The sequence below is a fragment of the Apteryx mantelli genome, chromosome 2 (assembly GCF_036417845.1).
Source record: "Apteryx mantelli isolate bAptMan1 chromosome 2, bAptMan1.hap1, whole genome shotgun sequence".
NCBI classification, from domain to species: Eukaryota; Metazoa; Chordata; class Aves; order Apterygiformes; family Apterygidae; genus Apteryx; species Apteryx mantelli.
In genome coordinates, this window is record NC_089979.1 from 43,420,133 (window position 1) to 43,439,269 (window position 19,137).

The following is a 19,137-nucleotide window of genomic DNA, read 5'->3' on the forward strand; positions in this document are numbered from 1 at the left end:
TCAAGGGCTGCAGGGAAGGGCTAGAAATAAGTGTGCCAAGAAGTTTTCCTCCCTTTTGCACCCCTGCCAATGTACTGCTTGGAAGTAAAGGAATGGGCAAACTGCTCAGCACTGGTACTCAAACAGCAGCACTATCCTTCTTGAAGCCAGCAAGAAAAAAGGCCTTTAATGTGGTCCCAGTCAGATTACCCAACCTGTTTAGCAGGGTGCAGTGAGAAACTCAAGCCTCATTTCTTGCAAGAGTATTGAAGACACTGATGCAGCCTGCAAGCCTTTGTTCCAGTGGAAATGTAAAGATATTAATAAATGTGAATTAGAATGACAGAATCTGGCCCTAAATAAATATTTTTGCCTCGCCTACTTGTTTTCCAACCCAAAAGAACAGAGATTTCAAAGCTGTATTATTAGGACTTTATCTGTAAGTCAGATCCTCTGAAGCACTTTCTGTACCAGCTGCTAGTCTCTCTGTTCCAAACAATAGATATTACAAATAAAATATATTTATTTTGTTTGGGGCTTTCCCACAGACTATTTTTAAATAATGACTTTTGAAGAACTGTGCTGGCTGTGTTTCAAGTGCTCACAAGTTAAAGTCATGAGGCTCCTTAAAACTGAGCTCTTTACTGCTCCGTAAGGAAATAAGTAAGCCTGGGTGAAGGTCTGTGCTTAGCTGCCCAAGAGAAGAAGAGATGTGATTCCCAGTGTCACCTGCTACAGTACCTTACATGCTTTAATAGTCTGCTGATCATGTATGCAGAGTCATTACAATGTTACTTTCTCAGTTTATGTCTAGTTACAGGAGAACGTGAAGAGTTTCTGCATGTGTGATTCTAGTTCCTGAGGACAAGCAGAAGGCAATTTTCACTAGGTTTCACTAGGCAGTGGGAACCATCCCATACCTCACATGAGAAGTAGCTGGGAGGCACTGTGATAAAGCATTTGGTAACAGGCTGATTTACATCTGATTCATGCCCCTGCTTTCCTCCATTATGCAAGGCAGGAGCTACCGCTCAGGTGGGTGTTGCAGACTCAGTTTTTTCCCAACTCTATTTGGGCAAATGTAGCTAAACCAGGCTGGAGAATGAGCCTCCAGTAAGGCAATGTGTCACATACAATATCTTAACACATAGCCTGAAGAAGAAGATTGTAAGCTTGTCTCTGAGCTGAAACCTACAAATACATGGAAGTGTGCCAACACCTGTACCTGCAGTGTGCAGTAAACACTGTGTTCAGCTGTGGAGCATACTGGACCATCCTGGCTAAACTGGTTCACTGGACTTTGGGAAATTCTGCAAGCTGCTTTGCCTGAAAAATAAATGTCAGGTGCCTTTGCTTCAAAGGGCCAAAGTGCTTCCCAGAGCTCATCTCATGTTGTAGGAGGGAGCAATCTGCAGCTGCTTTTTTCATGGGTCAATTCTTCTTCAGGAAATTTGCACACATGCTTGTGAGAGTTAGTATTTAAAAGGGTTCTGACTCCAGACTCTGTAGAATTCGACAGCTGGAATAAGGATTCTTCTGTCTAAAATACTAATAAAGTCTTGGCAGATGTTGGTATATTTTTAATAACAGAAGATTTGAACATGAATTTGGAAGGAGATAGTGATGAAATAGGGTGTCAAATGGTACTAATAGGAACAAAATCAGTGACTGATGGCATGCAAAGTAAGCCCATGTAATAGAACATGTCTTAAAAGTCCCACAGGATAGTAAGTATGATGATAAGTACGACAATACAAAATGATAATAAATTTTTGACTGATGGAACAGGAGGTGGAAACACAGTCACACTCTGCACAAATTTAGGAATTTTGCAGAAGAGTAGTTGCTAGGTTTGATTAAATATTGAATTTGGCCTTTTCAATGGACTCCACAGTTTTTATGCAGGAGATAACACGAATCCATCAAAAACTACAGGGCACAAGAACATATTTTGTTAAAAACAATTTAGTGTCTACAAGATTAATACTCAACAAATAAAAACCATCTGTATCACTGAGTATTGCTGAGTTGTAAATTGATTTGACAGACCTGGCTAATATGCTTGTGATGTATTCCTATTTGACATTTAACTATGGAAGTTATATCTATATTTTCAGAACTGTGATTTTATCCTAATGATATATATGAATTTTTTCATGTTTATTTAAGATACAATATATGTTCAGTTTCAACACAATAATATCCCTAAATAGCACTGTCATGGAATCTGTGGTAAATAAGGAGTATACTGTTGGAACTGAAGCTACATGAATGCTTTTGTTTTCTTTCTGTAATTGTAGAAACTGTTTTGTTTTGTTTTGTTTTGTTTTGTTTTTTGTTAGTGAACATTATGGATGATATCCCCATGCAATTGCATTTGACAGGAATATTCTCACTGTCTTAAAAAGATCTTTGGTTTCACTCCATCTCCTTAATGGATCATGAATTCCATATATCATTTAACCATGTGGAATTGTTATTTTGTTTCATTTCTTTGTAACTATATTAGTTCCTGGTAGCACAGACACAGTTTGACACTCATTTTATTAGAGGTTTTACAAATCAAGAGCAAAAGTCTGATGTCTACTCAAAATAACTTAAATAACTTAGATAACAATCTAAGTACTGAATCTTGATTTGGAAATGATGGAATATCCCACCATGCTTCAAATGAAGAAAGAAAAGCAAGGGGGGATCCAGTCTAGGTCAGATTTTATAGTTCTGGCCAAGAACCTTCCCGTTAATTTTTCATGTTGGACTAGAAAAATGGCTTTTTGGACACGATTCTTGTCTGGGTTCTGTCATTGCCATCTTTTTTGCTGCTTGGAAATCTTCTGGTCTGGAACCCAGTTTCTGTTGTCTTGTACAGTGGAAAAAGAGAGGAAAAGCACCTCAGACTGAGTTTAAAGCAAACTGTGCTGGAGAAGCTTGGTTTGGAGAGCTGGAATTATGCTCATACACATGATTCTGAAGCTTATGGTGGCCTACATAAGCAAGAGAAGGCAAACTTGAGTAACCTGTAAACGAACATTTTGCCTTGGTATTTGAAAGCAGTTACACAACACAATTATCTAGCTGTCCAGAATGTTTTTGAGTATTTGGCTTATCATATGCTCTTATTAATTTCTTTACTTCTGGAAGAAATTGGCTTTGGGATTGCTCAAAAGCCAAGGTTTAGCTGAGCATTACGTCAGCTGGTTTCCAAGCCCTTGGGAAATGGCCAGTGCATATGGACATGTTAAACAGCAGAGCCAAAGGATGAGAGATATAATGTCTACTGAGAAAGCCATTTCAAATGTTAGCAGTTACAACTCACATTTTTGTTTTTCCTCATTAAACAAAACTATTGTACATGTCCCATGTCTGAAGAGTAGGGATTTGAGGTAGGGCTGTTTGGATCTGACACTTTCTCTGTATGTACAGTTGGTTTGCAGTATTTTCTATTGTCTTTACACCTGTCACTGAAAATTAATTTGTGCCATAACCAGCTCTTAGTATCTTCTCTGGGAGTCAGAGGGATGACATTATCCCTATTTTGCAGGTGTGGCATTGAAACACAGAAGTGAATTGACTGATGACATTTATTTAAGTCACAAAGTTAAAGAAATGCATATAGAAATGATTTCTGTATACAAGTTCTAGAAGGTCTGGCTGATGGGAAAGATGGATTTGATTCTGAAGTGGGAGGAAAGGGAAAAAAATAACTAAAGGTCTTCTGGGGCATGTTTGTGGTGATGTTGTCTTGACTTTAGGGTGTGGTACAATATTTCTGGATCCCTTTCTGATTTTTAACAAGCAGGCTGACTGCCCATAGCATATGGTGCTATCAAAATGTGCATCATACTTTGAGGATGTGCATCACAATAGTATCTTGGCAGGCCTGTTTCTATACAGTGAAGACAATAGTATGATTTATTTTCACAACGGAATTCAGAAGCTCCAATGATACTCACCTGTCATATATCCTTTCCCGATGCTGACATCAGTAATTCACAATTGTGACACAGTCTTTCGTCCAGAAAGCAGGTGGAGTGACTTTTTCCAGCAGCTATTCACTGTAGATTAGAGCAAGTACTGGACCATAGCACGATACAGTTTAGCCAGAGGCCACACTGGAGCTATAAACTAATTTAATAAACCGTGTTGTTCTAATGTGTCACACACTTGTTTATGCTGTAAATTATATTCTTGTCTTTCCAACCACTCTCAATCTGAGTGAAAAAAATAAGAACGCAAGCAAAGAATTGGAACCTCCATTGTGCAGACAACTTCAGTAAAGGCAGCTAATGTGACAGCTGAATTATAACATGGGACATACTCTAATGTCCTTTTCTTTAGTCTATCCCACAGTTTGGTATATGGAGAGGGGGACGAGCTGCAGTGGTATTGCAAAGGAAACAAAGCTGATGCAGGAAGCCCTTGAACCACACTGGAGAAAGTTAAATGAGACATTCATTTGCTGAAGAGGAGGATCCAGACTTAGTTACTTTGGAAGGCACTGTCCTATTTAGTCACTAAAGCTAATAGCTAAAGCTAAGGCACAGCTTGTTTAGGTATGAAGAGGAATAACTTTCTGCAGAAAAATACTTCTGTTATAACTGTTGTATGTTCTTGTTTATTCTGAATTTGGCTGTCAGGAACCAGTCTAAGATTTTAGTGTTAACTGTAATTGACAACACACTAGTAGTACTTTTGTTGTTTTATTTATTAATACTTCAGTAGTGTTTAGAGGTCTCAATAAGAGCTAAGGCAGAGAAACAACCATTTTGCTAGAGACTTTACCAAAAAAATTAGACAGACACTGCTTAAAGGATTATAAGAATACTCAGAATATTAATAGAAATTACCATAAATGCATGTCAGTGTTGCAAAGAAGTATATTCACAGCATGAAAGGTTAACATCATGGTAGTGATTGTAACAGCTAAAGATAAGTCTGCTAGTGTAAAATAGTAATCTCTAGGGCTATTCACCAAGATTTACTTTTGTCTAGTGAGACTCTCTAAGCTTCCTCTGTAGTCTGTGATAGGGGAGGAGCTGTGTCAGTCTTGTTCTAAGTCACCCTTTACAGGAACCGTCTTCTCTTTATTAGCTGCAGAGGGAGCCTACTTGAAGCGGGGTCCCACCGATACTGTAGGTATAATTTGCCACAGTGTGCCATGCATTCTAACTGATGTATGTTGAATTCCCCCGTAAATTTTTTTCCCCGTAAATTTTCAAAATGCCAGATGACCTGACAGAGATGAAAAGCCAGCTTTTGGTTCCTGATGCACATGAATATTTCATTCAAAATCGATTGCCATGGCTGATTTTCCATTGCATTTTGTTGCTAAATTGCACTGTGAGCCTAAAGAATTTTTTACTTTATTTCTTTTTTTTTCATTAAATGAGTTATATTTGGCCGCAGATACCCTTTAAGTTTCAACTGTCTGTATTACTGTCTGAAACAGTAATAATATAAACTCAATATACTCTGAATAACTCAACTGTTTGGACTAAGATTTATGTAGAGTAACTGATACACACAATTGTATTACCATTTTTGTGGTTTACATAAATCTTTTATACTTTAATATTCATAACTGTTACTGATCTGTTTGTATAAACATGTTCCTTATTAGCTACTCTTAAGAATTTTTATTGAAACAATGCAAAGGAAAATGATGATCCTCAGAAGAAGGAAGGAATAGCACAATTCAGGGATAAACAAGTTATTCCTTTAAAAGTTCCTTTTCATTACTGCACGAAGTATTGCATCACAGAACACATCAGGAAACATGTAGTCACCCTCACCAGAGATAATGAAAAAAGCTCACTTTTTGTAATTCTTGGATGTTAGTGTTCCTTTCAGCTTTCTAGTCTTTCAGCTATGAAGAATTGTATCAATATGGTTCTCAACTAAGTCTCTGCCATAAAGGATGCAGTATCTGCACATGTAATACTTTTCACTAAACATCTTAGTACATTGCAACAAACAGTATTGAAAATATCCATTCTGTCAAAAATCAGATAATCATAAACTTATGTTAAAAAACAAATAACCAAGCTTTCTCTTTATAGAAGGCTTTTTCATATTCCTAATTTTATGTTAGTATGGCTTCTGTAAATATGCACCTCAGTTTATTTATTGCTGAGGAAATATGAATGTTATATGTTAGCTCATCCTCACCATGTAAATGCATATTCTACATTTTTACAGTTTTTTTTCTGGAAAAAATGATCTGCCCTAAGAGCAGATAAAGCATGAGTGTTCTATGGTCAACAGTAGTAAGATGGAATAAAGCAAGTCTTTTTAAAAATGTGGAAAATGAGATAGATAGATTAATTAGGTTGCACAGAAAGCCTGTGACAAGACTAATATCAAATGCTTTTAGCTTCTTTTAGATCAGAAGGCAACCATATACGAATGAGTCAGGTGACTGGAAAAAAAATGATACTTCAGAAAGCTGCAGCTGCAATGTGAATGGGAGAGCTATGCAATGATGAGCTTGATACCTCATCATGTGAGCAGGGGCACTCCTGCACCACCCAAACCTACAAAGAGAGGAGGGAGAGCTACAGCTCTGGTTAGTGCAAAGATTAAAACCCAAGTGCTGGTAAGTGCACTTTTTCTTTGAAAGGAATATAAACAAACTTTAAAATGCAGGGAGACAGTGTCTGAAACTAGTAGGAGGAGAATACTACAGAGCTTTTCTGATACCAGAGTCAAAGAATGATTAACAGGGACCACTGTGCCATGATGTCATTGTGATCTACTGTATATTTTGGGAGCAGAACTGAACTCCTACCAAAGCCAAGACACATCATATGACATTGGGAGGCTGAATTTGACATATTGCATTACAAATTGACAAATTTACAAACTATTAATTACATCCCTTTCTTTCACCTCATTTTTTTTCCTTCTCCAAGTCTGATACCCATTTCTGATACATTTAATGTAACAGCATATACTTCTGGAACATTTCAAGTTGCCAAAGAGATACAGGAAACACTCACAGCTACAGTAATGGCAACAGCTATAGTAGCAGCACTAGTGCTAGGAACAGCAGCCCTAGCAGACATATGCCAGATATACACAGCTGTGGATGAGCCACTGCTGATCCATGCAATATGCTGGTTCATTTATTTAGTATCCATTGGGAAGTAGTTCAACGATGCAAAAAATTCACAGCATAGTTAAGTGTTATCTCCTTCTCATTTTCATCCTTTTCCTGTCTCATGTAGTATATGTTTTCACTAGCCTATGTCCATGTATAAATATTATGCCACTGAGCTTCTGGAAAATCACAGTCCACTCACACTCAGCCAACTTTATCTGACTAATATAAGTTCAGAACAGTTGTGCTATATTTTTAATGCATACAAAAGAGAAGATGCTAAGATAATAATACAGTTGCAAAGGCCAGAAGAAAAAAATTTAAGAAATATAAGAAATAAGGCTCTGCCTGTGTGATTTTAATGCATATGCAAAAAGGGGCTGAATCATTATTTCACAAATTTAGTTTTCTCTAATTCTTGCACTTTTTTATACTTATTGGCTACCAACTTTTCACAACCCCACCATTGTGGTCAGCATGATTCCTTCTCTTACATTTACTGCCTGGTCATAGGGAGAACATTTAAACTCAGGAACAAACTTCCCTGTTTTGAGTTCCTCTGTCTATTACCAGAAGGTCTCCCTTTCCAAGAAAAGGAAATATCAGGAAAACTATGAAGTTTGGAGTGTGCTTAGTGCACAGAGTTCTAGAGAGTTTAGCTGCCAAACTCTAACAAATCTTTTCAGAAGGTGGGCTAACTGTTATGCTCAAATGTTCATAGCAATAAAACTTCACATACACAATGAAACTTCAGCAATTAAAGTGAAAATGTATATTGTCCTGAAATTCATATGAACTTGAAAATAAAATTTTTAGATGGGACAACCTTTGCTGCTAGATAACTCTTTTCAAGCATTAGGTTGAGTGCTGACTAAAATGATAAATGAGAATGATAAATCTCTTAGAATTAGATCATTTTTATTTTGTAAAATGGATTAGAATGAAGGTGAAAGATCTAAAGCAGGATTTGTTGTCATGCACTGTCCAGAATGGATTGATTCCCTTAAAACTAACAGTGTGAAGGCTGATGTAATTCATCCAACCCAGTAGCCATCCCCATCTTCACAACATGTTGTACTGTGTTTGTTTTTTTTTATACGAAGTTCAACTTGAAGTGAATGTCATGAGTCCACCAAGACAGCTGCTTCTCAAAATACAAAATTTATGAAGTTTTATTGCTGTGTCTTTAGGAGGTGGATAACAGGTAACAGGTAGATAGGAAGAGATGTGCTATTTAAAATGTAAATGTAATGCTGAAAAAGAAACCTTGAAGAGGAAAAGGGAAGAAAAGTTTGTCCATGTTGCTGTGAGATGTCCTACCAGCCTGTCATTGGGGGTAAGTCTGTAGTGGGCAGTTAAACACAAAAGTGGAGATTATGAGTTGGATTCTGACTCTTAAGTAAACATCTGTCTATGTATGAAGCTTTATATTTTCTCCTTCTGGGATGAGAAGGAGGAGAAAGAGGGAAGAGCCAAAAGAAGGAGCAGACAAGCAACTCTAAGGAGTTTCCAGGGCACGCCAGCCACCATGTAGGGTGAAGTGTAGTAGAGTAGGTGGGAAAGGTCTTCTTAGATGTGATGCAGCTAAGGAGACCTTGGTTAACAAGTATAGTCTTGATTTTCACTGCCTTATGCTTTTTTGTTTCTTCAGTACCTCTTGCCTTTTACCAAGTACTTTACTCTTTACTTAGAAAAAGATTTAATAATGGTCTTTATCCTTAAATTTTGTCTAATAATAAAGCTGTGCTTCAGCAACTTGAGTGTCAGTCCACTTTTTATGAAATACTGAGCATATGGTACCCCAGCCTGTTCTGAGTGCTCCTGCAGACCCCATGCAGGTTAGGAGTCTTCAAGAGTCTGAAAACCATACTTCCACTAAACTGCAAGAGCCCATAGTGAACTGGTACCATAAATTTGTGAAGAAAAGTCTCTGGTAGCAAGTATTGGCCAAGTCCTTTTTGAAAGGCATCAGGAATGCAGAAAGAAATCTTGAGATGTGGTTGTCACACAAAACCTAGATTTTTTGCTAATGCAAGGGATTTTTCAAGTAGGTTATATTTTTTGGCACAATTTTTGCAATAAAAAGAGCATATCAGTTATTTTTTGTTTTGATTTTGAGATCATGTGGAAGCAAGAAGATCTTTGAGCTTTTTTTTTTAAAAAAGAATATTACTTGGTTAAAAAAAAAAAGTCTTTCTGCTCTATCACTTTCTGTTTTCCTTCCTTCGATGTAATTTAGAAAAATCCAGACTTAGATCTCTCATACTTTCTCTCAGGATAAAATTCTAAAGGATATGCTTAATAGTCTGTGCCCCGATGATTTAAATACATTAAAAATTTCTGCACACTTAAAAAAAAAATCTATTTAAAGAGCAGTTATGTTAATGCTGAGAATATTTTAATCAGAGAAAATGTGGTAGAAATATTTCTCAGACACAGGCCAGACTATTCCATTGACTTCTGAGGGACATACATGCTGGCTAGAGTTTTGACTGAATTTGAATGTCAGTTTGGAAGAGGTTAGATACAATGACATCTTTAATTAGCGTTCTGCTTCTGTCTAAGAAATCAAATTCACATTTTGCCTGATGTTTAAGACACTGTTTCAACATACCTGTGTAAATTCTGTCTTTCTGAGGACCATGTTCTGATCAAAAAGCTATGTATTTTTTAAATTGCTTAGTAGTAATGATATTTTGTTTGGATTATATGATACAGATGCATAACTGTCTCAAGACATTTCTTTTAGTTGTTTTGTTGCTTTTTCTATCACATTAACATCCCTTTTTTGGCATTAGTTCTGTTCAGATCATCTTTTTGCAGTGCCCCAATCCAAGCTGTGAAATCAGTTACAAACAGCCCTTATTAGCTCGCCAACATTGTGAAATTTCTTACCATGTGAAGATTTTCTAGGGCTTTTGTATACATGCCTTTTAAACTCTGGATGCACTCAACTCACTACTTCCGAACTGCAATAACTGCCCTACCTTGTACTTGCACTTTGGAACCCATATTAGGTTATAACATTACATTTTCTTTGGAGTAGTGTAGCTGGAGTACTTTGGGCAGATTACAGATTTATGAATTCCCCTTACAAACTTTCATAGGAAATCAAAATTTTAGGGGTCATGTAAATGTGGTCAAATGTTGTCTACACATACTGGAAAATGTTAACGTTGAACACATTTTTTTGGATATATACTTTTGGAAACAATAGGCAGCAGAAAGGAAAGAAATAAAGAATAATACTTGGAGGTATTTGATTAAGCCCTAATAAAAACAGGCTTGAAATGGATATTCCTCTGGAAAGCTTTGCCCAATATGCTTTTGTCTTGGATAATGAATTATTTTGGTGCTACCAGGAAAGGAGATGAAACAAAATTATGGTCTTTGATTAGAAACAATTTTAACCCTCCTAAGCCTTGGTGGTTTCTCAAAATTAGTATCTGAATCATGACCATAACTAGTTTTAATTTAGATTTTATAAATCAAAACCATTTAATAAAAACTGTCCTGAACTTTAGAGATTCAAAGAAGGCAGCTGAGCTCCTCTTAGAATTTTGTTTGAATAACTGATGTCCTCGTCTCAGACATCTGTAATGGTCACTTGAACTTCATGCACTTCCAGTCTGAAGCTGCTGAAATAACTAGCATCACAGTAGTGATGAATCTGAGTATGTATATTCTTAATATTTAATTGCCATTGCATATGAAATACATTTACCTTAATGTCTGAAATCCACTTCATCAGCTGACCACATTTATATTAAGTGCTGTATGCTTTTATTTGAAAGATGACAAAAATATTGTAAGTGTGTGTGTATGTGTGTGTGTGCGTGCATGTGTGTGTATCTGTGTTTTTAAGTGAGAAACTGCTGCAGGACCAGTAATTACTATAAGAAAGGGAGAAGGGAAGGGTAGCAGAGCTTTCAATTTGATCATCTCTGCTTACCAAAGAACCTGAATCTTTACGAGAAATTACCTTTAATTATTTCTCATACTCCTCCTCAAATGATATCATTTACCTACAAAGTCGGCATGATCAGTGCATCAGAATTTGGGCACACATTTTCGTTGCATATAAAGTCACCTTGTCTTTCCATCTGCTCAGTGTATTTCAGCTTTATGCCCTTGCTTGATTAACTGTATCACCCTTTAACCGAGGAAATGACCATTCATGAAAACTTCTTTTTTTCTAATGTTCCAAAAAATCCAAGGGCAGTTTAATATTTACATTGATAAGTTAAATTTGGATGAAATTTAAGATAACTGTTAATTAAATTAAAATTCTTCTCGAAGGTTATAAGAAAACTGAGAATAAAAGGCACATTATGTGACTGTCAAATATGCCAGTTACACTTAAGGCTGGCAATGGTTCTCTGAAGTTCCCTAGGGTTTCTAGAGCTCCAGACAAGAAGGGATGTTTGTAAGCACTTTGGGCTATCTCTTCTCTTTCGAATGCAGATCCTCCTTTACAGATTTATACCTACTTCACTTCAAGACTGTATGTTGCAACACATATACTGATGCATACTCCTTAAACAGCCTGAAATAATGTAAATTATACAGACTGACTCACTGGGGATCGGGATCCTCTTTGCACCTAGGTTCTGACTGCAGTTTCTACCAGGATGAAATTTGCACGTTAAAATATTAATTTTAACGTGCAAAACGTTACAGGACTATATTGCCTGAATCATAAGCTCTCAATTGATCTGAAACATAAGAAGAAGGAAGAACAAGTAAAAGAATACTTGAACACATCTTACCTATCTAAACATTCTTAGCTTATCTAATGTAAGTTCTGTCTTGTAGTCAGAATATGTAAGTCAGCATAGCCTGATTAATATCATCCTGTGGTACTGAAGGAACTGCTTTGAAACAAAATTGTGAAGAACAGGTGAAGTTCTCAAAGACCAGAAAAGGATAAAATGCTTATCTTTAAAAGTATAGATCAAGTAATCTGTCTTCAATTCCTGGAAGTATTCAGGAAGAAATAATCAAATGATTTTTGTGGTACTGGAAGATAATAGAGACATCTATAGTAACAAATATGCATGCATCAGGAAACTCTCATAGCAAAAAAATTCTTGTTTTGTTACCACAGGTAAATAAATAACATGGATAGGGAAGAAATAGTGTGTGTTATATCTTGCTTTTAGTAGGTTAGAAACATAGTTGTTAGAATGTATTATAAGATGGGTATCAGACAAGTTGGATATCCATATCTGTAGTGTAGTTATCGGTAAGCCTCTGTCAAAACGAAAGGACAGGCTGAACAAGTTTCTGCAGGATCTGCACTAAAACTGGTTCTATTGAATGTTTTCTTTAAATATGTGGATGTAGGTAACAGGCAAACAAATATGTTGGAAGGTTAGGTTAAAATTAAAAAAAAATCTTGACAAATAGGAGAAATGGTCTGAAAAAAAGAGTACAGTTCAACAGCAATAAATTCAAAGCAGGAATAATGAATTCAGCAGGAATAATCCAGTTAAATACTGGATTAAGAAACTGGCTGGATAATAAGACTTCAGGAAAAAGTCTGTGGGTTAGAGTGGGTCATAAGCTGATCGTATGTCTGCACTGACATGCTGTTCCAGAAAAGCACTGAGATAATAAACATGATCGGAGTCTGAAAGATACCTAAAGTAGCCTGGAGTTCTAGTTTGAATTGGAAAGCCGTAGCTGGGGTTGTGCATCTAATCTAGTCTGGGGTACTGCAACGTAGGAAAGGTTCACTTCATCTAAAGGCAATGCAGGAGAATATAGTAGGAAAGATAGGATTCAACAATGTATGACGTGACAGAAAGAAATGAAATACCAAGGCTGGTCAACCTAGGGAAGAAAAGGCTGAATGTGGACAAAATTACAACTGCAAAGAAGGGAAACTGCTGTTCTTCATGGTTACAGTGCATAGGTCATAGCTTAAATTGCAGAAAACCAGCTTACATATCAGGAAACACTTTCCGATGTTGAAGTTAGCCAAGCTGAGATTCCCCGGGGATGTTGTGAAATATATAACTGGAGGCCTTCAAAAGCAACACAAACTACCAATGGCAGGCAGAAGTAGCTGAAGTCTTCTCTAGTTTTAATGTTCCTCTGAAACTATGGTTTATATCTTTTCCATCTCACAGATGACCTCTAGCTTATGAAAAACTCCATCATGGAAGATAAAAAGAACAGACTTTCAAGTTAACTATCTGTTATTTAAAAGGGAGATATGAAGATATTTTTCTTCTAAAATCACTTACCTTTTGATATGAAATATCTTAAGTAAGTTTTAAATTTTAAGTTTCTTGCTATTTCTAAATCTCTGCTGACATCACTGGGAATGTACCATGTAAGGATGGATAAAAATGTTGTCAAAGACTCAGTATTTGAAACATATTTGGCAAAGCTTATATTTTATGTACAGAAAAAGGTCTAGAAAGATTCAAGGACAAGTAATCCAAACAAGCCAAAGACATTCCAAATCTATCACAGGACATACAAAATTTAAGAGCAAGGTATAACTAGCTGACTTTTTTTGGTTCAAAAGGTCAAATCTAGTTTCAATCCACACTCACTGTAATATACTTCACTTATTTTGGCTCTATGTCATATGAAACAATAAAAGTGGTGATGTGCTGAAGCAGAAACTATAAGGTAAGAAAGTCAAATCTGTTTTCTAGATTTAAGTGGCCTTTTGTGTCTGGATTTATGTTATAATTGGCTATCCAAATACTATAATCAAAACCTTATTTCAGATTTCATGGAAGCACAATAGGTTGGATTGGAAATAATAAAAGCATGGTCCAAGAAGTTGTACTATATTGAATCTTAAAAGAGAAGTCTAACTGTAATAAGTTCTTGTATTTTTTATACAGGAACATGAGAAAATGTTCATGACTTAAACATTTTTCAACCCTAATTAAAAATGCTTTAAACCAGACAGCCCCTTCAAAAAAAGGGACATCAAGCAATTCAAAATGATATATTATTATTTATAATGAGTCATTCACACTAGAGGAAGCTTTAGATCAGATGTGAAGAAAAGTGTTTTACATTGCCACTGGTTTTCTTAGGCCTTTCCCTTTGAGAGAGTTATCCAGTCACTCTAACTATGAAGGTTACTGTGAAAATTGAGCTCTTGTAACTGATTTCTCATGGTGAAGCTCTACTTCCATTTAATTATATTTGAAAACACAATACATGATATTGACCTCAATGGCATTCAAACATCTGAAATCCAGGTGTTGAAGACAGCATGTGCACTCAATATAACGAAAGTCTGCTATCAATTCAGGATGATTCAATATGCTCTTAACACAGGTAGCAATCATCTGAAGATAGTATGCACCACCTAGAAAAGAAGAAATGACAGCTACAGCCCACAAACTAGCGCCATCTCCACAGCAGGGAAAAGCCCCAACTGAGGCATACCTTCACCTGTGCATACAGCACTACCCGTATGTATCCTGAGCCCACTTCCCAGAAACAACCTTTAATTTGCCATTTACAGCTTCCCTCTTTGTTAAAACCTATTCACTCTTATTCCAATGCAATCTTCAAAAATCAGTGCCTAAGTAGATTGGAGAAGAAAGGAAGCTTTTGTCTTAATCACAGACAGACATAAGAACTCAGAACTGTGCTCTCAATTTATGTGAGCATAGAATCGCCCTTATATAAAGTACTTAAATGGAAGACGTAGCTCTGCTGCTAGAGATCTATTCATGATCTCTAAAACTGATTTTCTGGGCAAGCATCTATAAAGACCTGCTCTACAGACAGAAAGGCTGTCTGAAAATAACATTCCTTTTCTAGAATTCTCCATTTAGGTCTTCTAACTGCAAACAACTCCATTATCAGCATGGATCAGACAAGATAGCAATGAAAAGGACTGTCTTAATGCATTAGTGGAGTATGTCACTGCAATTCCAATGAAGAAGAAAATCAGAATTATAGGGCTAGAGTTTATGGTGAAAAAAGAGTACCTGCTGGAAAGTTAAATGGTCTAGTCTCATCCTTCTGTATGTTTATAGTTTTTGTTTAGTCAATAGTTTATATACAACATGACTATTTATAAAGCCCAGGTAAAGAGACAATGTAGCACAGCACTGCCTGACTGGGCTGTCTCTTTCTTAACAGTGGGGAATGTGCCTGAGATCTTGAACCATTCACTGTCAGTTGCTTTTCTTTACATCTTTTCATTCTTCTTGCCAGAAATCCTACAGGACCTACTGCTGTAGTTGGTTTCAGATATGACTCTGGACTTTCCCGAAAGATGCACTGGCCTACGAGGCAGCTGCAGCTTTTGACTTTGTTCCATACACAAAGGCAGATATCATTTTGAAGTAGCTGGAGTATTCATAGTGGTCCATCTTACAAAGTTTGGTAATCTCAAATCTATTTGGTTTCACACATTTTATAAATATAATAATCATTCATATAGTTCTTGATGATAAGGATCTGTTAAAGCATTTATACCTGTAGGAAGGAAAGGCATATCATTCTATTTTGGCAGCATTTTCTACTCACTTTGTCTTCATATAAAATATTTCAACAGTTTGAAGGAACAGAGAACTTTCACTATTGTGAGTACTACAGCTTATATCAATAGATCCATTGTTCAGAATCTTGGCATCACTAAATGAAAAGGTAGTGTCAGCGCATGGCTAAATTATTAAAAACTTTGTGTAACTTTTCTGAAGACAGCTTCCATGAAGGGCATATTTTTGGAGCACCATAATTTTTATTATACAATCCATTTGTAAGGAAATAGGAGAATTTTCTGTCACTTTTATGTAAAAAACAAAATAGATTAAAGGAGAGACTACAAAACCACTCAGCCTTCAGTCTTACCATGCCACTAATGTACTTAGCTGTTCCTCCAAAGTCTTGCCCACTACAGCAGCTTTCTGAACCCTTTTAGCCCTCTTTTCAAGAAAGCTTTTTACAAAAGTAATTTCTCTGGGCTTTCAAATAGTTTTTAGTAAATGACCAACATGAAATACCTGGAAATTTTTATGTGGTGGTCATTCAATCTTTTGCTATTATATAGGTGAGATTTTCAGTAAGATGTTTGAAGCATAAATTTTCTTTGGGTATAATTTATCCCATTCATCCATGCTCTTCAGTGAATAGAAAATTTGGGGTTGATTTAAATACAGAATCAGTGGCATACCCCTAACCTTATCTGTTCTAGGATATACTGCAGCAAACTTCAAACTTCAGGCCAGTTCCACACTATGTGGAAGGTGTATGGGCTTTCTTAGAAGGCAATAAACTGGCTGACTTCCAGGAAATCCCTTTGCCAAACTTAGCAATGCAGACAGTCTTGCTTCAGAGGTAAAGCTACCAATTAGAAATTCCTGTTGGCTTAGCTGCACTAAGCCATTGCATAAATGAAATAGCACCAGGAATCTGGTACTTCTGGGTTTTAGATCAATTAAATATTCTTATAAGGTAAAAAGCAAGGGGGAATTTATTACTATTTGCAGAATTTTGGGAAATCGTGTTAACATTGATGGAAATGCAACAGACAAATAAAGATGATCACAAATTAAGATCAAGAAATATAAATACTTCAGTTAATGACAGGCCGTTTATTAAGAACCAACACCTGTTAGGCTTATCAAGAGTCATATATCTTTAAATATAAATATAAATTTGAAAATAAAATCAAAAATGCTGTCTTTGCTGTCTATAAACTTTGAAAGCAGCTTGAAAAATCCTTGAAACCTATTTGAAAACAAGGATGACATTGCTTACATCAGACTGTTGCCATTTCCCTAAAACAGCAGAATACACAAATGACAGTCTATATCCCCTACAAAACACAACAGTCAGTAGAGTTCTAGTAGAAGCCAGCGTTATGTAAGATTTAAACCAATGATTGCTTGTCTTACAGAACTGAAGTTCACAAATTTAGCTGTTCAGATTTTAGATGAGAAAATGAAGCTGGCTTGAAATAGAGAAATAGTACACTACGATATATTCTTTAGGATTTGGGCTTTCATTTGACATGTACCATATTTTTTGTGTTGCTCAGCCACAGGATATGATGAAGACTGTCAACAACATACAGTCCCCATTAGCACAACCTAAATTTGTGCTTTGCTCCTTTGTAAACACTGGCTGCAACTGGTGAGGTAATCCATTTTCCTATTTAGTCCCTTGTCATCCTAAAGTCCCTTGTCATCTGCTGATTGACTGGAGCAAATCATTATTAATTTTCAGAGCTTAAAATACCATATTCATTTTTAAAGAAAATATAGAGTCAAGAGGCTTATAATCTGTTTTGGTTTTAACTTCCAGCATTTTTTGTTTCAAGCTAATGTCTACTGTAGTTTCAAGAAACAATTGTTTAATCAAGAAACAATTTATTATTCTTTCAGTAAATCTCCAAGTAGAAAGCATACGGCAAAGTCTGGCCAGAATTCTTTTAACATTTCTTTATTTCAGACGGAAAAGGGAGTAGAATTTTCCTTCCTTCCTTCCTTCCTTCCTTCCTTCCTTCTTTCTTCCCTTCCTCCCTTCCTTCCTCCCTCCTTCCTTGTTTGCCTGCCTGCCTGCGTTCCTTTCTCCTCCACCTCATTATTATAATGAAACAGATCACCTTTAAAACATTAATGATCTTGACTTTTTTGGAGAATCATTGATGAGTTCCATTATGGAGATTTTGGTGGAGATTTTATTGTCCTCATATTATTTTTTACAGCAGTTTTGTAGCCCATGGGCTACACTGGCATAGTGGTCTACAGTGGCACAGTGTAACCTAAGGATTACAGTGGCACTGAATAAAGTGCCACACCATTTCTGGCTGACTGAGGTCTCACTGGAACATGTAAGGCTGGCTTTCCATTTTGCTCTCAGTTGCTAAACTTCCCAAAAGCACAGCTGCAGTATATGCAGTATTTCTGTCACGCTCATTCTCCTCTCACAGATTTCATCCAAAGAAAGTAAGATCACACAGAGTGGAAGGAAGGAGCAGAGATGAAACATTAAGTGGTGAAAGGGGCAGAAATCAATATAGGGTTGTCAAAATACACTTTATTGTAGTGAATATACTCTGACCATTATAACTGTGATTTTTAGAATTGACAGTTGATGAAATGGGGCTTACTTAGCTGCCAGAGATGGCAGAGATGATTCAAAAGTTGAGTTCATGCTTTCTACTCATGAGCCTAAACACAAACCACATGATGTTCTGAGTTTTAGGACAAGGTTAAAGACAAAAATCTATAGTTTTTTTTCTATTTGAAGAAAGTAAAAAAATCTCTCAAAATTACACTGTTCCTGCCAAGCATTCACCTAGACCAAGGTCTGTATGAAGCAGTGCCGAAGATCTGTTTGTCTTTCATCTGGCATGTCCTCATATAATCTAATATGCCGTTAAAATCCCGTATTTATTTCTGCTAAAACAGCATACTCCAGATCCATTGCAAAACAGACCCCACTGTAAAATACTGACTCCTTTGTTCTCTATCCTTACATTATTACTTATTTTAAAAGGTAGAGCTCTACTGTCAGAAATCACATATCCCTGCTTTACAGTTGTTTGGACATATGGTAACTGTCCTGTGGAATTATTCTCTTTTGCTTTTATTTTTTAATATCTCAGAAGAAATGCTTTTCTGACACTATTGTCGTATTTAGTTTGCCCATTTTTAGCTCTAAGCATTTTCTTACAGGCTGATTCAGGTTCATCACTTTCTCAGACACACATTTTATTTTATCTTGTGCCATGTGATTTTGTGCTACCAGGCTATATTCCCTTTTGTATTTCCTCTTCCAAACTTCTGGTTTCCTGGTTAAACTGAATTTTTGTGCCTGAACTTTAGGATTTTCTTCCTCTGCAGAGATAGCATGCAGAGGTTCAGGCAAGGCTGGAAGACAGGGTCAGCTTTGTCATTGCGAACTGTGTGTGCTTGGTCAGGCTCTGGGGAGCAGCAAACTACTGAGGCTAAAGAGCATTGACTGTGTGAACTCTTGCTATGTATCTGGCCACTGTACAATGCATACCTCCAGGGGATAGATTACCTCCCAGAATATCTCACTGACCTCCACAAGGACACCTT